The 22,175-nt window shown below is 40.1% G+C and overlaps 1 protein-coding gene across 1 annotated transcript in view; it reads right to left on the bottom strand.

Moving 5' to 3' along the window:
- The window catches only part of LOC140694882 (trafficking protein particle complex subunit 9-like), a 230,532-nt gene that overhangs the window by 166,991 nt on the left and 41,366 nt on the right, over window positions 1–22,175 (bottom strand). Inside the window, exon 2 of the mRNA XM_072957903.1 lies at window positions 1,939–2,078. The gene's annotated coding sequence lies outside the window, so the exon portion shown is untranslated. The remainder of the gene's footprint in view (window positions 1–1,938; window positions 2,079–22,175) is intronic.

Genomic DNA, 22,175 nt, shown 5'->3' with positions numbered 1-22,175 from the left:
CTATGTCACTCCTTGGAGGACATACCAAAATCTAAAGGGTTGGGTTGAGAGGAGATATTTGCATTTTCTGTTTCTCAAAGGAAACATGGCTTTAAAAGAAACTGAAAAGTATTTATCTAGTCTAAGTGCTCATTGTGCACAGAAAGAAACGGAGGCTCAGAGGAGAAGAGGAAAGGGCGTTATTAACAAATATTGCCTCAGCGCAGCACTAAGCCAGCCCTGGGCACTTCTGGGGGAGGATCTGGAAGGCCCAGGAAAATGAGTGTTAGAAAATAGAAAGAGAAGAAGAATATAAGGTCCCGTCTCTACACCACCATACCATGAATTTCCACCAAATTACCCAGTATGGGTGCAGCCAATAGTAAGGTTGTCTAAACAGGTTATTGAAACCTGGAATTCTCAACCATAGTGGAAATTCCAGCATTTACTGTGCTTTTTTCCCAGTTCAATCATCAATTCAGTGGGCATTCTGTACCAGGGACTACACGAGACCTGGAGTTCTCCCAAATAAAGATCTCTATTACCACGTGTGCAAACCACATAAAGGCAACCAGAAGAAAAGCGCCCACAGATAAGATGGAATTACTGAAACTGAAAGCAGCCAAAGAGCATATATTACTAGGAAAAATGGTGCTCCTATAAATGGACTCATGGACATAGAAAGCAAACTGTATTTAGCAGGCAGGAAAGGAGGGATTAACAGATACAAATTAGTAAATATAAAATAAATGACAAGGACCTGCTATATAACACAGGGAACTATATTCAATTTCTTGTAATGAGTTATACTAAAAACAATCTAAAACATATGTATATACATATGCATATGTTTATAACTGAATCTCTGCTGTACACCTGAAACTAACATTGTAAATTGACTACACTTAAATAAAAAATAATTTAAAAAATAAGTAAAAATAAAAGCAACGCCATTAAGAAAAAATAAAAGAACACTCTAATCCCCTTAGCTGTAGGTGGTGGAGAATTCTGGTTGTAAACACCAAGTCCACTGGATCACTCCAGCAATGGCTGTCACTCTTTCTGACCATCAGAGAGTCACTTGCTTCACTGAGGTTTCTTTTCTCTTCTGTGAAAGGCTACAGCTGCAACTAACGATGTATAGAATCTCATCATTCACAAGCCCAACAAGTAGTGAGGACTTCCCATGGGCCAGGCTCTGGACAAAGGAAAATATAGGGTCCGAAATATATTCATGGGTAGAAGAAGTTTGTGCCATAAAGACGTTAATTCTTCCTGTTTTGATAGACAGATTCATTGCAATTCTGATTAGAATTCCTACCAGATTTTTCTTGGAATGTAACAAGTGAATTTATGGTCAAGATTAGCCAAGAAATTTCTTTAGAACCACCACTGGGGAGGGGTGGATAGGTCATTAATTTCCACTGCTCTTTCTGAAGTGATAAAAACGTTCTGGAATAATAATGGTTGCACAACTGTGAATATGCTAAAAGCTGCTGAATTTTACCATTTAAATGGATGTACTTCATGGTGTGTGAACTATATCACAATAACGCTGTTATATGAAAAAATATTTCTTGACAAATATTTTTCTTTTTATACCACTAGTCTGTCCCACAATTTAAGAAAAACAAAAAACCAATACAAACCAAACTGTGCCAGGAGTTCTTTAGGACTGCAATATCCCTGGGTCTCCAAGGCCTCTGGTGATGCTGTTCCTGTTAACACACACTAGCTGGGCTGGGCTAGCTAGGGACTGTAACTATCTTTTTAAAATTGACTGTCACACGTTTCACCCTTGGAGAGGGAAGGAAGGAGGATATCACAGCTTCATGCCTTCAGCTCATTTTTAACAGAACCAAGCCCTGCTTTCACCACTGTTAATCCCTCTCACTATAAAAACACGTGACATCAACAAGCACCGCCATCATAACACCTGAAAGTGTTCAAGGTACTTACCTGCGGCAGAAACACTGAGGGAGGAGACAGAAGCTTGCTCAGCACTGATGCTCCCTTTTCCCGACTCCACCAGGTGAAGCTGGGCGCTACAGCCAGAGGCTCTCAGTCCGGGGAGCAGCACACAGGCCACTGAGCTGGTCCTGAGGGAGGGTGAAAGGGAAAGGAGGGCAGCCCTAGGGGGGAGGGAAAGGGGGGGTGCGGGCTGCAGCCCCGCTCGGAGGCCAGCCCCAGCACCAGCATAAGCCGCCCGCTCCCGTCCAGGTCCGCAGACCACGCCCGCCCGGGAAACAGCCCGCCCATTGGTGGGGACGGGCAGGCGGCCGAGGTGAGGAAGCCCGGGAGGAGAGGACTCGCGGGCGGGAGAGGGGAAGGGGACGCCAGCCGTGGACTGAGGGGATCCCGGCTGCGTGAGAGGTGGCAGGCGCACACCTGGACCTGGACAGCTGTGGCCGGGGCGCCGGGGCAGGTGGTGCTGTCAGAAGGGTCTGGCCAGAGAAATTCAGCTGAACACGGGCTGACTGGCGCCCCTGGGGGCTGTGAAAGGCGGATCACCCTCCCGAAGCCGCCTGAACCCTTTCCCTGGAGCCCCCCACCTTGCACTTCCACAGCCAGAAGCCCCGGCCCCAGGCAGGAACCAAAGGCCTAACGGGCGACAGAGTTGAGAAGCATTTGGGGCCAATCCCCGGCTCGGACATGGAGCTTCGAACCAGGGGACCACCAGGCACCGACAGCGCATGCGCAGGAGGGACATGGATCCTCTCTGGATTCTGCGAGAGAAGGTGGGACAGCGAGGGAGGGAGAAGATGGGAGCGGGTGGAGAAGAGGGGAAAAGTGGAGGGATACAGATGGACAGGAAGAGCAGAGAAGGGATGGGTCTGGATAGGGGAGTGTCGTAGCGGAGTTGGAGAGAAAAAGCTTTACCTCTAGGGCACCCTGAGATGGCAGACCTACCTCTGTACCCTTCTGTAACCGTTCAAGTCCCACAGCTCATGTTTTACCTCCCTGATCCAGCCCTCCATCAGATGCTTCTGCAGAAACACTACGGGGATCACACCCGTTGCCCCCATGCGGAGCTGGGTTTTCTGTTGCTCTGAGAACCAAGCACCCGCAGGTGTTGTCGCTCAGAACTTCCTTGGGAAGAGTACATATTCCCCTTTTACACGCTGGGAAACAGGCAGGAAGGATCACTGCCTTAGCTCCACTGTCCCAGGTGTTGGGCTGGCGGGGAGTGGTGTGGTACAAGATCAGAGCCCCAGACAGAGCAGACTGCCTGAGTGTTGGTGCATAGTCCCCATCCCTCCTGGGTAAACCATACCCCAACCTAGTGGAAACATCAAGGGCTCACAGTGGTTTCCTGGGGGTGGGAGAGCTGTCCTCATGTGAAGGAAAAGTCCAGCTGGGCTAACAAGCTAAGTCACAAATCTAAGTGTGATAAGTGTCGGTTTACTGATCTAAGTTCTGCTGGGCTATCTCGTAAATCTGAAGTTTAGTGTCAGTTTATTGGCCTAACAACCTAACTCGTAATTCCAAGCTCAACAAGTGTCAGTAATGTGAACTATTACAAATTGATAAGCTGCAGTGTACTGGTTCCTTGCATTTTGTTCTTTGAGTCTTATTGGCTAATATCCCCTTACTTGTATTGAAGTCTTTAAAACCTCATGTGCACGTCTTGGAGGTGCTCAGAAATTCGGAGCAGAAGCCCCTCTGAGCCCGCCGGCATAATAATTCTGAGTACTCCAGCACTCCGATTGGTGCTTGTTTCTTGGCTGGCCTGTTTCCATAACACTCAGCTCCAGTGCCCTGCTTTCTAGGTAGATAGGAGTGTTACCAAGTCCAAATTCATACTCCTCAGTGCAGGACAGGCCAATAAGTTTGGAAACCAGATGTTGGGGCTTGGAATAGCAAGTTTCTGTAGACCTAGTTGGCAAACTAATGTTCTGGAAAACCATCTCCCCAAGTCACAATTCAGGCTCCTTTCCTACGCGCTTGGTTGTTGCAAACTTCTTAGTGTAGGAATTCCTTCTTGTTAGAATCCTTTGTTCTTACAGCTATCTGCGTGGGTCAGATCCCTGTAAATCTCCAACAAAACAAACGTTATTTTCTATTCTGCAATTTGCTATCTTTTAATGAATGAAAAAATGTTAAATATCCTTAAAGGTCAGAGCTTCAGAATAAGCTCTCCTGTGTATTTCAGGCTCTAGGCAACAATTTTTTACAAGCAAGATGAAGCCCAGGAGACAGAGCATAGGGTTAAATTCAAAGGAACAGATCTAATATGGAGTCAGATTTGTTCTGTTCTATTACCCGGGCAGAAGCCACTTGAGGATTTAAATCTCTTTAAGTTAAAAATAACTAAAATTTTAAAGGAATTTACATACATAGGTGGGAATGTGCAAAGCATATCTGGAAAAGCACCCAAAAGATAGTAAACAGTGGCATCTCCAGACAGGGCTGAAAGAACAGAGGATGAGGGAAAACTTCTTTCACTTGTGTATTTTTGTGCTCTGTTTGAGTTTTTTTTTTTAACCTTTTGCTTGCATTTCTTTTTCAGTTAAAATAATGTGTAATGGAGCAAAGGAGTAACTAGCTTAGCAAATACAGCAGCCATGGAATCACTAAGTCATCACTTTTGATTTAAGCCAGAAACATTTATTGACTCTCTCCAATGTGCTCAGTCCTGTTTTAAGACATCTTTTATTATAATAATAAAATAATAATTTTATTTTATTATAATAATAAAATAATAATAATAATTATTATTATTATTATTATACTATTATTATTTCTAGTACTATTACTATTACTATTATTACTATTATTTTATGAAATAATAACATGGTATACCTCACCCCTGCCCATGACTGGTGGAAAACCAACTGAGTTTTTCTTGTGTTGTTTTCCAAGGAGTAGAGATGAGTTTATAAACAGAACACATCTTCAGGGCAAAACAGGCAGTGTGCATTACCAGCAGGCCAGACAGCAATGAAGGGTTTTCAATTGAGGCGCAAAGAAGCTGAGAGAGAAAGCCTCAAGGACACTACAAAAAGCTGCCCAAACTGCCATCTCCATGGTACTACTGAAATAGGAAAGAACAAATCTGACTCCACATTTGATCTGTTTCTTTGACTTTAACAAAGCCAAGTTAATATGCTCCGGTCTTTTCATGGGTTATGATGTCACAGAGGAAACGGACAGGTCAACAAGGAACCACTCTGCCGTGATCACGGAGCCGGGGAAAGGGATGGGTTGCAAGATGTATGAAGCAGCCGCAACTGTGCCCGTGCTTCTAGGCAGGTATCCAAAATCGCCTCGACAAGGTGTCAAACATTTGTGCCCACGTCCTCATCAACAGACATGTATTAAAGACAAATGGAAACATATAAAAGGCCAATACCCTTGCTGGGTACACCGTCCAAAGAACAAAGTCTCAGTTTGACAACTGGCCATCTCGGTTCCATGGGATTCATTCTTGGAGAACCTTAAAAACCACTCTTCTGTCCTCAAGAATTGCTGCATATTTGTCCTATCTTTGGCTCAGGGATGCAGCACGTTCAAGTGAACTTTAATGTCTGCACAGATTTGACTGTCTTTCTCCAGGTTCATTTGTCCATTCCAATGAGGCCTGAGCTATGTCCATCCTCCGTAAGATCTATTCCCTCCAGTGACAGTTCATTGAGCCTGCAAATAAAAGCCAAGTGAACAAGACTGTCCTCAGCTAAAAATTTCACCCACCCTTCACTGTTTTCTTAATCTCCTCTCCTGGCTAATTGCAACAGACTAACACCTCCCTCCACCAAGATTAAAAACTATGTCATTTTGTCTCCCCAAAGAGAAAGTAAGGTCCATAATAGAGGAGACAACTACATAGTCACCTCTGAATTCGTAGCATATAGAACTGTTAATAAATAGATCTATGATTATGGCTTCTTTCCTTTAAAACCTTTCTGGTTATTTGAATGAGACCTTGGAAGGGAGGTGTTTGCTGTCCAGTATCTTGATCCACAAGACTCTGGAGGCCTTTTTCAGAATGGCTGTTCACTGATTCATTCAAAACACAACTTATCAATCAAGGAGTATCTGTGCTTTTCTGCCAGGTGTTTGTGGTCACTCTAATGCCAGAACAACTTTAAATTATATCCTTACTTTGGATTTGTTATTTTTCCCCTCTTCCAACAAAATTGACTTTCCTTAATTTCTTGCCTTGAGGAATTTTTTTTTTTTCCTATTTCACCCTTTAGTAAACCAAGATCCTCAGGATGGGCTTGGCCCATAATATGATCCCCCATCCAACTCCTAGTGTCAGAGGCCTGGGGCTCACATCCTGCCCTCCTGTCAAGGCAACTGAAAATCAGTTCAGGATCAAACCAGCACCCCAGGGATTCTAAGGCTCGCATATCTCCCAGAAACCCTGCTTTCTCATTTGTCTTGGCTTCTGAGAATTTCCCCTCACTTTCTTGACAATTTGTTGTGCAGCTTGAAAGATGAGGAAGGAAGGTTTTATTTCTTAATCAGCATTTTAAGGAACTTGTGTAATGAAAGTTTTCACGAGTTTCTAGAACCCTCCATTGCCGAGAAAGAAAACACACTAGACATTTTCTAAATTTAGCTCCCATGTGCATTTTTTCTTTGTTTTTGTTTTCTTAACTGTTAACAGAAATTTTTTAATTAAAAAAAAATAAGGCCCCAAAAAGGATAGAACACTGAAGGGGCAATCAAAATTAAAGGGCAAAGACAGAAAAATGATAACTACTCTACAAAGTTAATATAATACATACACTATGTATCAGATCAGCAATTCTCAGTAACAGCTAATTGAAAAATGACCATGAGGTAAAATTTCTCTCCTGTCAGGACATGGCCAACAGAAAATACAATTAAACCAACAAACTAATATCCTAAGTCTGGCGAGGTACAGAAGTCTACAAGCTAAATGTGTCTTCTTCTGGAAAAGAGGAAGACACACCAGCTCTTTTCTGTGGAGCCTGAGCCCACGGGAGGACGGTGAAGTGAGCTCTGTAAGTACCCAATTAGCAAACTGAGTGATGAATAAATAGACGTGAGCTTTGATGACAGAGGTGATACTACTATTCATTTGTCCTGTAAAGTATGACTTCCGTTCAGTGATCAATACTTCGGTGTCCTCAGGAGTTGACATTATTCGAAAATGCACAGCCTGGGCGCAGACCTCCACTTTCAGCTCGTGACACTGCACTTAGATGTCACAAGGGCACCTCCAACTCCACCTGCAAAGAGCTGACTTCACGGTGCTCCTCCAATAGCCGTCCTGCCCAGGGCCTCTGGTCGGGGGCTAAGTTCTCCGTGCCTCTCCCAACTCAGACCCATCACTCACAGATGTGAATGGACCCCTCCTTCAGGGCCCAGATATCCTCAGACACCGAGTCCCACCACCCACACCTGACCTACCAGATACTCACTGGCACTCACTCAGCACTGACTCTGTGCTGGGACCATGCTGCACACTGCAAACGTTATCTCACTGGATCTCCACAACAGTCCTGGGAATTGGGTACATCGCTGCTTCAATTGATTAGATAAATTGTTTCACTTCCTTGAGTGCGTCATTCAAACTGACACGGCTACTGAGCCACAAGCCTGGGCCTGAAAACCACTTGAAAATTGAACACTGCTACACCTCGCAGCCACCCTACTCTGACTCATCACATCACCTCCTGCCAAGCCTTCTAAATGTTTCCAAGCATTCTACAAGACAAAAGTGAACTGCGAGAGCACCCCACTCTCCAACATAAAATCTGTCAATGATGGTCCGCTGCCCTTAGGAGAAAGCCCCACCAGGCCTGAGCACAGCCCAACGGCCCAGCATCCGCGTTCCCTGCGCGGCCACGCCGCCTCACCCAGTACGCAGCTCTACACGTGCCTTCTCTAGGACAGGGATGCAGACTCCGCACAACCCAGGGCTTGTCTCACTTGAACAATGATCACCTTCTTCAGTGTTCATCTTCTTCTTTGCTGACCCTCAGAAAAATGTTTTCTCATGATGAATAAATATCTTTTCCCTTATAACTTCCCATCATTGATAATGAGCTCCCCCGAAAGAGAGAAGACCTAATTGTCAGTCTCCTTATCTGTAAAGTGAGATTAACAAGGAAATATGTGAGGTTTTATGAGAAATAATATTCATGTGAGGCTGAGGGACAATTCCATCATACAATAAGCACTCAATATGTGCTTAATTAATATTAATAAAAATATATTGCATTCCAGCAACCTTCAATCAATTTTTAATGACTTTGTCCAACAGACTACTGACAAACTGTTGGACGAACCACTTTGAGCAGATCAGCACAAGCGTACTGGGATAGGTAAGCGCTGACTCCAGTTGCAGCTGCAGCCACCCAGCACTACGGGGTGGGGGCAGTTTGCTCAAGCTCTTACATGTTGCTTGAGCATTTAGTTGTCGTTATTGATTAAAGACAGGTGTTCTTTATTCAAAGCCCCTGAAACATAAATCTTCAAAGATTGATGCAAATTAGGTTTCAAGAACAACACTCTCACTAGAAATTATTTGAAAATCATAGTCTTAGCTACTCCGCACATCAAAAGGGCATGTTCTTAATGTATCTGACTAAATACACCGGAAGGGTTGTTTAAAAGAAATTACGATGAAGCCATCCTGAATAAGCTCCAGTATCATCTGCACAAAGCCCCACCCAAGGGTCTCATTTCACATTTCCACATAGGTGTTCAGGTAGCTTAACTTGGGTCTTGGTTTCTTATAACACGGGGCGGGGAATAGTTGTGGATAGATTTAAGTAGCAAATATATAACTAGGGTAATTGCTGTTAAGGAATTCTAGAAATAAGAAGATTGATATATAGTCCCACCCATAAGAAACTCAGCATGTCCAATTACAGCAGCATTAAAAATAAAATGAGGGATACATTTAACAAAAGTTTACAAGATTTGTACATTGAACTTTTTGAAGTATCACCAAAATAAATTTTAAAAGATCTACATATATGGAAGACATCCCATTTCCATGGAATGATAGACAGTATTATTAAAAATATTAAGACTCCTCAAAATGATCTACATATACAGTGGAATCCCTATCAAAATTCCAGCTGACTTCTTTGCAAAAATTGAAAAACTGATCCCAAAATTAATATGGACGTGCAAGGGGCCCAGAATAGGCAAAACAACCTTGCAAAAGGAGAGTAAAGTTGGAGGACTCACTTTAAAAGGTACTAAAATGCTATAGTAATAAGTCAGTATGATGCTGGCATAAGTTTGGATAAATAAATCTATGAGACACAATAAAAACCCACGGGGAAAAACTTACATTTACAGACAGTTTTCCACTACGGGGCCAAAAACACCCCATTGAAAGAATAGTCTATTCAACAAATTGTGCAGGGACAGCTGGGTATCTGCAGGCAAAAGAATCAATCTGGAATCTGAACACCCATATTTTATATAACCAATAAAAATTAAAACAAAGTAGATCACAGACAGAAATGTAAAAATTAAACCTATAAACTTTCTAAAAGAAGACACAGTATAAATCTTTGTGGTCCTAGGATAGGCTTTGGTTTCCTGGATACAATACCAAGAGCACAAGTGATAGAAGAAAAAAGCAGATAAACTGGACTTCATCAAAATTAAAACCCTTTTCTTACAAAAGACATCATCAAGAAAGTCAAATGACAGGGGAAATGGGTATCTCAAGTCAGAGAGTGCGTGCTTAGCAAGAAAAATAAAATAAATCATTACATCTAACTACCTCCCCTGTAAAGAAATTGTTTTAATGTTTAAAAAAAATAAAGTGAAAGACAATGTGCAGAATAGAAGAACAATTTTGCAAAACATTTATCTAATAAGAGAGTAGCATCCAGGATATATAACGAATTCTTAAAACTGAACAATACAATAAAACAGACCCAATTTTTAAATTTACCACGAATTTAGATACATATACAAATGGCCAATAAGCATATGAAAAGATGCTCAACATCACTAGACAAATCAAAATCAAAATGAGATCTCATTTTACACCCACTAGGATGGTTATTACCAAATCATGGACAATAACAAATGTCATTCAGGAGGCAGAGAAACCTCATATGCGGCCAGGGGAAAGGGACAATTGTGCAACTTCTTTGGAGAAGTCTGGTATTTCCTCAAAAGCTTAGAGTTATATGGCTCAGCAATTCCACTCCTATATGTAGAGTCATCCCTCAATACCCTTGGGTGGTTGGTTTCAGGAACCCCACACCCTGGATACCATAATCCAAGGATGTTCGAGTCCCTTTACAATCAGCCATCTGGATCCATGTAGTGGAAACTACAGATATGGAGGGCCAACTGTACAGCCAACAGAATGAAAACATATTCTCATAAAAATTTCACATCAATATTCATAGCAGTATCATTCAGAGTAGCCAAAAGTTACTAACAATATCCATCCATCAATGAACGGATAAACACATTTACCAAGAATAGGCCCACAAACTTTTGGTCATTGAAACTTTGACAAAGGAGGTGAGAACATACAATGGAGTAAAGACAGCCTCTTCAGCAAATGGTGCAGGGAAAACTGCACAGCTGCATGTAAATCAATGAAGTTAGACTACTCCCTCACAGCATACACAAAAATGAATTCAAAATGCGTTAAAGAATTAAACATGTAGACAAGACACTATAAACCTCTTAGAAGCAACCATAGGCAAAACATGTGACATACATCTCAGCAATGTTTTCCTAGAGCAGTCTACTCAAGCAATAGAAAAACAACCAAAAATATACAAGAGGGCTCTAATTAAACTTACAAACATTTGCACAGCTATGGAAACAGTAAGCAAAACAAAAAGACAACCAACCTATGGAATGGGAGAAAATATTTGCAATAAATGAAACTGCTAGGGGCTTAATTCCCAGAATATGTAAACAGCTTTTACACTTAATAAGAAAGAAAAACAAACAATTCAATTCAAAAATTGGCAGAAGTCCTAAAGAAACATTTCTCCAATGAAGACGCACAAATGACCAGTAGGCACATGAAAAAATGTTCAATATCATTATCAGAGAAATGCAAATCAAAACTGCAATCAAGTATCACCTCTCACCAGTCAGAATAGCCATCATTCAGAAGTTCACAGACAATAAATACTGGAGAGGCTGCGGAGAATTGGGAACCCTCCTACACTGTGGTGGGAATGCAGTTTGGTGGAGCCATTGTGGAAAAATTATACAGGTTCATCAAAGACAAAACCTTGACCTCCCAGATGACCCAGCAATCCCACTCCTGGGCATATATCCAGAAGGAACCCTAATTAAAAAAGACACCTACACCCCAATGTTCACAGCAGCACTATTTACAATAGCAAGACATGGAAACAACCGAAATGTCCACTGACAGATGGCTGGATAAAGAGGTTGTAGCATATTTGTCCAATAGACTACTATTCAGCCATAAAATAATAATAAAATAATGCCATTTGCAGCAACATCAATGGACCTGGAGAATGTCATTCTAAGTGAAGTAAGCCAGAAAGAGAAAGGAAAATACCACATGAGATTGCTGACATGTGGAATCACAAAAAAAAAAAAAAAGAAAGAAACAAAAAGATAAATTTCTCTACAGAACAGAAACAGACAGAGTCACAGGAACCAAACTGTGGTTACCAGAGGGGGGAGGGTGTGGGAAGGAATAAATTGGGAGTTCAAGATTTGCAGTTACTGAGTATGTAAAGAATAAACAGCAAGTTTATACTGTATAGCACAGGAGAATATATTTAATATCTTATAGTAACTTATGTTTAAAAACAGTATGAAAATGAATGCCGGTATGTTCCTTTTTAACTGAAGTCTTGTGCTGTAGACAAGAAACTGACACAACATTATAAACTGACTAGACTTCAATGAAAATATTTTTAAATAGACTAAAACCAAAAAAAATGGAAAAGGATATTATCAAACAAAAAGAATAAAGTACTGATTCAGGCTACAATATGGATGAACCTTGAAATTTTATGCTAAAATAAGCCAGACACAGAAAGCCAAATAGTGCCCTATAAGGTGAACTGTATCTAAGCGTTTATTGTACTACTCCTGTAAATTTTCCAGAGGTTTGAAATCTATCAATATCAAAATAAAATGTATTATGCATTAAAAACTTAAAACGCTTCCTCACAGGAGGGCTTTGATTATTAAATGCAGAAACGCATATAAAGCTCTTGGAAAAACAATTTGCACGTCCACACACAGTCACTGCTGTCACTGCCACTCAGAGGGTGGTGCCAGCGCTGATGAGAGCTGCCTCCACTCGCTCCCCTGCAGAAAGGAGTGAAGGCCTGAGCTCTGCCATGCAGGGTGAGCGTGAACCTGAGTCATACACAGCCACGTTCCAGACTCTGCGTTACCCAACTTTCTTATACAAACTGCAACATGTAATGTAAACACGCTAGAGGGATGTATCTTACAACACAGGGAATACAGACAATGTTTTACAGTAACTATAAATGGAGCATCTATTGTACACCTGAAACTAATATCATATTTTAAATCAGCTATATCTCTATAAAAAATTAAAAAATATTTTTAAAATGTTATCACTTTAATATTCGAATCGGTTTTTAAGTAAATACTAAACAGCTTAGAATATATAAAAGCATTTAATTGTGCTGTTTGTTTGCATATTTACATTCAGCCTCTTGCTAAAAGAGAATTTAAACAATTTTTTTTAAACACAGCTTAACAACCATAACAACAAAAAGGCAAAACGGAGAGTGAAGAGAAAATGGAGATTCAATACTTAAATGAAACCAGGGGGAGATAAACTCATAAAAATGGATTCCATGAAGTCAGGGCAAGTGTTAAAGGCCGACTACAAATTCAGCTGTAAGATTCTTGGCAGCTAAAGCAAAAAGAAAATGATGAAGGGGCGGGTGGTAGAGCATGTGCTTAGCGTGCACGGGGTCCTGGGTTCAAGCCCCAGGGCCTCCACTAACAGATAAATACATCTAATTACCTTCCCACCAAAAGAACCCCAAAGAAAAGAAAAAGAGAAATTTCTTTCCCAAAAAACCCTGATATTAAATTTGGGTTAAATACTTAAAAACAGATAAAAAGAAAAATAAAAAAGATAAGTGACACTGTGAAGGAAAACCCCAGCTGGGCTAACAAGCTAAGTCACAAATCTAAGTGTGATAATGTCGGTTTACTGATCTAAGTTTTGCTGAGCTACTTGGTAAACCTGAAGTTTAGTGTCAGTTTAATGGGCTAATAAGCTAACACGTAAATCCAAGGACAACAATTGTCAGTAACGGGATCTGTTCCAAATTGATAAGCTTCAGTGTACTGATTCCTTGCTTTTTGTTGTTTGAGCCTTATTGGCTAATAGCCCCATACTTGTAATTAACCCTATAAAACCTCATGTGCACGTCTTGGAGGTGCTCAGAGCTATGGAAAAGAAGCCCCTCTGAGCGTGTCAGCATAATAAATCTCAGTACTACAACCCTGTGAGTTATACTTGTTTCTTGGCTTGCCTGTTGTTTCTATAACAACACAAGCGATAATGCCCGTGAGATAAATCTGCGGAGGTTGCTGTCAGGTTCCCATGTCTCACGTAGGAAAATCTGAAACATTTTTCTCACCATTCGGGGTCATCATAAGCCCACCTCACACCTCCCGCAGTTAAATGCAAGAGCACAGGTAGGGCCAGACCTTTGCTGTCTCTGTGTCATCACAGTGAGACAGGATGGAAGGGGGAAGAGCACAGCCATTCAAGGAAGGCCACAGCAATTAACATCAAAATGTTAAAGGATTCAACCCCCAATAGGCCTTGAGGCTCAGGATGAAGAGATTTAACTTCTAGCAGATCTTGAGCTTCAGTAAACATCCATTGTATTAGTAACTTGGTCAATAACATGCCCCAGGCAACATGGCAGTCCCAATGATAGCCACAAAAGGTCAAAGGGTGGGAAATGGCCAACTCCCTGGGAATCCCAGCGCCTTACCCTAAGGCTGGTCCTTCTACTTATTAGCATATGAAACCACCAAGCCCAAGAAAACAAGCAACACAGTGCCACCTCGCGGTCACAACTCTCTCTCCCTCTTTGGGGAAGGCCCTCAATCTGTGGAGTGTGTACCTACTTCTAATATGAGCATCAAACCCCCACACCTCGTGACGTTTCTCTTGCATTTCAATGTATCTCTCTGAATAAATCTACCTTTACTCAACACTGGCTTGCTCTTGAATTCTTTACTGCATGAAGTTAAGGAACAAAATCTGGTGGGGCACATCCCAGGGGCTCAATGAAAGCCTGGGACACAGCCCTTCTCATGCCCAACGTTTTTTATTCTTGTATCAACAGGACTGGGCTGTGAAGGGAGGTCTGAGGCCACAGCTAAGGGACAGAAGCAGCCTCCAGGGCTCCAATTGGTGGGCAGTCTCTCCCCCAGCATGGGTCTTGGGGTCTGCCCGGTTCTCTGTGTTTCTCTGTTGTGCTGACTCCCCAGACATACAGCGTACTCCTAGGCTTGTCCCCACAAAACCCTTCTCTCCAAAATACAAGCACATCATGTCACAATCCTCTTGTTCAACAAGGAAATGTTCAGCCCACTTTTTTTCCTCCCCAATAAAGTACCCAACTGTCCTCGCTCCCATCACACCACTATTTTTTGTGAGAACTCTGCACTCGCCACACCCCATCCTGAACACAGGTGCCTTACTGGCTGTGATTGAGATGTTTCTTTCTCACACAGCCTGCGTCCTTTCACTTTCCCCTTGTTACCTTAAAAAAGCATTTCCTGAGTCACTCACCCCTCTGATTCTGAACTAACAAAGTGCTGAGGTTGCAGTCACTATATGCATACATCCCAGTTTTGGCTAGGTTTCCATCACAAGATCTTCATTAAGGAGCTGCATCAAGAAGTTTAAAGAGGCTATTCTTACATCTGAGTGGAGGAGCCTGCAAAAAAGTTGAATGGCTTTGAAGAGAGAGTTAACTAGGGACAAAGAAGTTGCAGGTCCTAGTCAAAAGTGTCATGAGGCAAAATGTTCTCCCAAGGCTCAGTGTGGCTTATGAACACGGAGTCGGCGGGGAGGAGGTGACAGGCAGTGAGTAGGGTGAGTGATACGGGTTACGCTCCCCCAGCTGGGGAAGAAAAGGTTTTTTCCAGTTTTCCAAACAATTTCTTACTACCTTTTTCTATTATTGTCACATACTATTTCCAACGAATTAAGCATATCAATGTCAGTCATTTGGGCCACTTGGGAGAAGCTACACGATGCCATTCACAGGGCTGGGACATGACAGCCACACCAGTCTAGATTGAAAGAACAGTCGGGGTATTTGCAAGGTAATCACGGGCATGCAGCAAACTCCCCAGCTTCAATGACCTCATCTCAATGCTGGGGCCAAGAAAACTACCAAGCAAAGTGCGTGATGATTATGGCCAACATCTGTTTACTAGGTAAGTGCCCGTGAAAGCTGCCGCTTAATGGGGAATGAGTACGATCAACGAGGCCCTGTCTACCTGGCCACACGCGCCCTGCCTTCCTGCCTTGGTGCAGCAGCAGAAATTGTTTAGCTGAGATGAACACCCCCAGAGCAGCCTCGACGGGAAAGCTCCCAGCTCTGCACGGCGAGACGTGTTCCTTTCCTTCTCAGAGCTGATCACAATTTGCTGTCGTTTGTTTTTATGTTTATCCCTTTTGTAACTGTCTCTCCTTCGGAGTTTTTGCTCAAGCAGCACAGGGCCAGATGTGTCTTGCGGCCTGCCGGATATTCTGGGCAGGGAAACAGCCGACTCCATATCTGGCTCTGGTGCTGAACAGAGAGGGCAGAAGGCCCAGGGGGCCATGCTGAACCGAGGCCTCTGCACCCAAAATTATTATCTGATTTTGGGCAAATTATACAGTCTTTTTACCATGAGATTCCTCATCTGTCCATGAAAATAACTGTCCATGGCACATAGAATTACAAGGATTATAGGAAATCACCAAATTCATAACCTAGCCAAGGGGCTACAAGTGCATCCTCAACAGACAAATGCTGCCTTTACGGCTCTGACACATGCTAAGCGGGGCGGCCCCACACAGTGAACACTGCTAAGTGCCAGTGGGTTAAGTGCTTCATGTGTGCTATAATACTCTTTAGATCTTACAACAATCCCAGGGTGAAAAGAATGTTATGCCCATTTCACAGATTCACCAACAGGTTAAGAGATTTTGAATTCTATTTCAAGGCCCTATGGTGAAGAAATGGCAATTTAAACCGGAATCTGGGCCCAGGCCTTGGCTCCATCTCTCTCCAATCCACCTGACCACTTGCCTTTGAATTCCACCTCTCCAATACACAAGTTTCAGCCGGCCAGCTCTTAAATGCAATTTGTGCAGTTTGTCAATGTTGGTTAATTACCATAAACTGTTCTCAGAAACCACTACAGTAAAGAAAGGTGGACTTAAGGAATTCTGCATTGCGTTCTCCTGCAATGTGCAGGATCCCTTTCCTACACCTCCAAATCCAAGTGTATGCTTCCTCCCTGTTTATGTTTGCACACGGCTTATTAAAGCAGAAGGTACCTGCAGTAATTCCATCTCGGTTGCTTTCCAAGGTTGCAGATTATCCATAATCAGTCTGTGAACGAAAATACTACAATGTGAATGAGAATACTGCAACCATGACAGTAAACAAAGAATACTGAAACCAAGTCATTAAAGGCTGCCGCCACCCCCCAGCTAGGACAGGCCTGCAGCCCAGCTGCTACAGCAACTCACAATGGTGTCGTCTGAGCAGACTCAGAATAAGAAAGGACAGGCTACTGGCCCGAGATAGCTAGGTGCTTGTCTAAAAAATGAATTCAGTGAGTCCAAATATTTGCTTCCTCTCACACATACAAAAGTACTAAATTCTTGAACTTGAGATACCTGGCTTTCTTTAGATAACAAGCAATCTTTTATTGTTCCAACAACCTGGTCTTTGTTGTAAAGCTCCTATATATCCTAGCTCTGCCTCAACCTCTTGGGAGCAGTCCCTCAGAGAGTTCTGACAGGCTGTCATCCCGGCTCGAGTCCTCCCGCCAAATGAAACATAACTCTTAACTTTTAGGCTGCACATGTATTTCAGTCAACAGTTTTGGACACCATGAAGCACCACAGCAGATTTCTCTCCACCTGAACTCTCCAAGTAACTGGAGCCTTGGTACCAGCAGTGGCCCTTTGTGCCCATCCACCTCCTCGGGGAGTCCAGATGAATTTGGGTGAGTCTCTCTTGGTTCTCGGATCTCACATATTGGTTGATGATCCTAAGTTTATCTGGCGGTGTATCCAGGTACGTGGCCCTCCAGTTGAAAGAACCTGAGGTGAATTACCCACCCAGTGGAGACATATTGGGTGGGGCCTGGTTGAAAGATAACAGGAAATATCCACCTTGAGGATATGTCCAAAGTGGGGCTGGTGGAAACATATGAGGAAAATACTCACCCAGTGGAGACATCCTGAGTGAGTCCAAGTTGAAAGACACTGGGTTCAGGACTGAGTGGTTAGGTAAGAGTCTGGTCTAATATTTTCCTCAATTTGGTTACCTACATTGAATTTTTCAGGATAAAAGTAAAACTCTTATGAGGAAACTTTCAACTCCATAATTCGGACCATCCTCCTGGCTGGTAACAGCTTTCTCGGGTGACAGAGAATCTTCCAGGAGTGGTAGACACAAAGACTTCATGAAACAGAGTTGTCCCTGTGGGAAATCTTACTAGCAAATTTATTCTGAGAACCCGACCTTACAATGGGGAATAGAACTTTCAAAAAAAAAATAAAGAACAGAAAAGAAAAGAAAAAGAAATGACAGATTGCCAGTCTCCAACTATTACCCCAGCCAGGTTTATGTACATACAAAATTTACAACATTAATTGGGAATAAGAAAAAAAAAACTCACTCTGAAAATAACTAACCAGGCCTGATAAAAACATTTTTTGGCATTCTGAACTTATAAAAACAAAATCCCCTTTAGGGGTAACTTGGATTTCTCTTCCAGTGTCCTTGAAATGTAAATGTTTTATCTTTCTCTGGGTGTTTTAAGTGTGTGTATGTATGTATATGTATGTTTAGTTTATTTTTTAAAGGAAACCTTGGACTCCACCATACAAAAGTTTCAAGTATTGTGTACATATGGTGGCCACGCAAATAAATTGGGATTCTAAGCAATTCTTTGATAGTACCAATTTTCAGATATTTTGCCATCTTAAACTTTGTTGCATCAGCCTGGACCACAAAGGCTTTTAGCTTTTGGAGAGTAAACCTTTGAATTTTATTTAGGCAACACCCCGACTCTCATGTGGAAGGGCCTCTTCATTTTATTGGTTTAAAATCACTATATATATATTATATTTGTATATAAATTGACGGCCATATGATGGATTTTTTAATTTGGAAAAACTTTTTAATTGGTGAAAGTTTAAAGAGATCTCATTATAAACAGTTGTTTTATGGTTTCTATTAAAATCAAGTTTAAATGTAGAAAAATATATCTAATGGTTAACCTAAGAACTTAGTTAAAAAAATAAAACTGGTTTGAAAAGCTACGTTTGTGTTTTTCCTTTCTAATAAATGTTTCTAGATATGCTAATAAAAACTTAGAATTATTAATGTTAATTAGGTTGAATAACTGGAAAAATGATTGTAAAAATGTCGAAAAAAAAATTAAGTGGCTTATCCCAAAAGGATAAATATTTTTATATGGTTATTTTGAATCAAATACATAAAATGGACATTTTTGGATTTACATACAGGGTTTTGATACTACACAACGTAAAGTTAAAAAAAAAAAGGGCCAAAGAGTTCACCTACTCCCCCCCAAGACTAAAGTTCAAACAAGCCCATTTTACTTACCACAGTTTGAAATATATGTATATATAGACTGAAATACTTGATCAATAATTGGGATAACAGACCAATTAATGAAATTAAAAACTGAGAAGTGCCTAAGCTCTTTGGCTGAAACTTGGGCATCTTAGAGACTTCTATAAAATTATATACAATGCACACACACACAAAAAAAGGTTTCTGGCACTCCTTCTAGAAATAAGAATTATTGATTAAACTTAATAAATATAAAAATTAAAGGTATAAGATTTAATAAAATTGAGATAAAAGTTTGTGAAATTGGTATATTTAAATGGTCTTTATACAAAACTTTTGCTTATGTTGTGGGATACATATGTTTAAGAGGAAAAACACTTCCCCTTCTTGGTATTATAAGGCTAGGCACATATCTGTCCCTCTGAAAATATTAATTGAACAAATTAAAATAAACCAATATAGTTACATAAGCCGTCCAATAGAATGTAAAACTAAAAACTAATTTGAGTGGCTAATAAAAAAATACAGGTTTACCCTGGGTTTAACTTATAACACAAGGAAAAGAGATCTTACTAAATGCCTTATGCAAGTTTTGGAAGACATATTTAAGTAAGCCTTAATGTTTTAAAACATGGAATTCTTTGTTTACAGCTCTTCTCACTGATACAAAAATGCCATTTAAGGAGATAAAATACGGCATGGGTGAGAGAGCAGTTCTCTGGGGACCTGGAAGACAGTGTCTTTGTCTTGCACATCAGAAATATAAATACAACAAACAGTGACCTAGGACTGAGTCTAATTAGCTCAACGAAATAAACCTTAAGGCCAAGAAATTTTTGGCATATTAGAACTCAGAACTCTGAAGGGTCCTTCAGCCTTTGTGAAGAAATTTTAACTGTCTGTTTCATAAATAGTAAGCCTTAGTGATTTGAGCAAGCAAATTCAGCTTACTCCAACTATTATTATACCTATCTTATAAGTAAGTTTTAAAGTGAAGCTATGAGATCTCTAGCTTTTTTCTGATTATAAGCCTGTGTACACATTATAGAAGTGAGATATTTCTACAGCTAAAGAAAAAAAATTCAAAGTCATAGAGCTCTGCTTAATTGACGTAAAAATATAAGAGCTTAAACATTAAGTATTTTTAAAATAACAACTGAACAAATTGACTTTCAGCGTCATGTGAAATGGAAAATATTCAATATTAAGATAATATTTGATATTGTTTAGTTTAAGTATGTTCTAATTAATATAGACATCTTTAAAGTCATCAATATTATGTATAATACCTTTACTGTACCTAGGTTTAATGAAAGTCAAATAAGATCCTGTTATATCTGTTGCAGATTTGTCAAAAAAAAAATAAAAGTAATGTGCTGTGGTAAAATTTTAAGTAAATTAAATGCAAATGAGATGAGAGCTTTGGGTAAATATTTAAAATATATTTTTAAAATGTATGTTTAAGATAATCTCTAAGTGTTTGGTATCTTTAAATTCTAGTGGTGTGCTAAATTAAGTTAAATGACAAGATTTTATTAAATAGCTATGCCATTTTCAGATAAAATAACATTGAAATACGAATTACTTAACATTTGACTTCCTCTTACAGTGAAACTAAAGGTATATAGAAATATTAATAAATGGTTGGTGCCACACTGAAATAGTCTCTATTAGTAAGGGAATGATCTCAGTATCCTAGGAAAGTAATATAAATGCGTAAAGGAAGATGTAAGAATGGAATAATACTTTGTTAATGAAAAATAGTGACTTTCTCCTGAAGCTGGTTACCTCTGAATGGAAGACAAAATAAGGGACACACTAATATAAGTATAGAAAGCTGTGGGAGTCTTGTGGAAAAGGAACCCTGAGGGAAGAGTTTTGTACATGGTCAGAATTGGCTAAGTTTAGAAACAAATTGGGCAACGTAAATGAATCTTAGAAGTTAGCTGGAACAAGATTAGATTTGGTTTTCTCTCTGTTAAGAGGAAAAAATTTTCTTAAAATATTAATCCACCTTCAGTAACAGATTGTAAAACTTCTTATACCACTTAGCTGATCTGTTCTGCCTTTACATTTGACATATTTTCTTGTTAATGAATTAGTACTACTTTACAGTGATCTATATGTTTATCTGATCAAGTGTTCTGAAATCTTTCACAAAGCTCCCCAAATATAACATTCTAATTAATTAAATAAAAATTAATTTAATTAATTAAAATTCTTTTAATCTCCAGTTAAGTTTGGGATGCTACAGAAGGCCCCTGAAACATCCCAAAGAGAGATTTTTAACTATAAAGTTTCATTTGGCATTTTAAATAACATGGAATTGTCAAATGAATCATAAAACTTCTAAGGTTATATTGAATGAGAAATATTATTAATATAGGTATTGTAGAAATTACATGGACTCCCTAAAATTCTGGCATATCTGAAATGTTACCAGTGATAATTATGGGTATAGTGAACAGGTTTCTTTATTGATTATAGTGTAACGGTGTTTAACCATGCTTTTAAATTTTTGTCATTTATAGACAGTTAATTGTTTTCTTCTGATGGTTTTGCAAAATGCTTTCTCTTCAAGGAGATTTACTGATTTCTAATAAATTTCAAACTACAGCACTGAACTAAACTGGGTAAGAAATTTTAAAGTTCTAATGAAAACTCTCATTAAAAGAATTAGTTACATGGGACTGGTTAACCTGCTGAATATGGTTATAATTTTTGATATTGTTTGAAATACTACTGGCTTTTAACCTGTTTCCCAGACGTAAAGAATCTCTTCTCCTTAAGCTAGTTATGGTTCACAGCAATTTGATAAATTATACCTATGTAATCACACTTGGAACACTTATCTTTTCCCTCTATCTGATCCCTCAATAGACTAAAAACACTTAGGTCCCCAGTGGCTCTATCAAACAAATTAGGGAGATCATCTCCTAACAGATATAGGAGTATAAAGATATTTTAAGGATTTTAAAGAGAAAAGAATTTACCTAAATCTGTAAGGCAGAAACCCATGAAAAGCCTTGACGTGTCTTTCTTGGCCTTAGCAAACCTTAACATTCTACCCTGAGACTCCGTATTAAAACTTCCAACACAGCCAATTTAAAAAAGCCTATATGATCAAATAATCAGACTTAAGTTGTAAAAAATTAATCTTGATTTGGCTATATTTGAGAAAACTGAGGGTAACTTAAGAGAGAAAATAAATTATATTTTAGTGGATATTAAATTCTAGTTTTGTTAATTGAGGTCCATATTTACTAAGACACTTCCCAGATCATTCCTTGCTGTTATGTCACATTACTGTACGGTTTAATTGAATTATGAAAAAGATACTCTAGGTTTGTTTCTGAAGCTCAGAAATCTATCCTTGGGTAAAGTTCCAATGCC

This window comes from Vicugna pacos, unplaced genomic scaffold (genome assembly GCF_048564905.1).
Source record: "Vicugna pacos unplaced genomic scaffold, VicPac4 scaffold_107, whole genome shotgun sequence".
Lineage (NCBI taxonomy): Eukaryota > Metazoa > Chordata > Mammalia > Artiodactyla > Camelidae > Vicugna > Vicugna pacos.
This window is presented reverse-complemented; position numbering and strand designations above follow the sequence as displayed.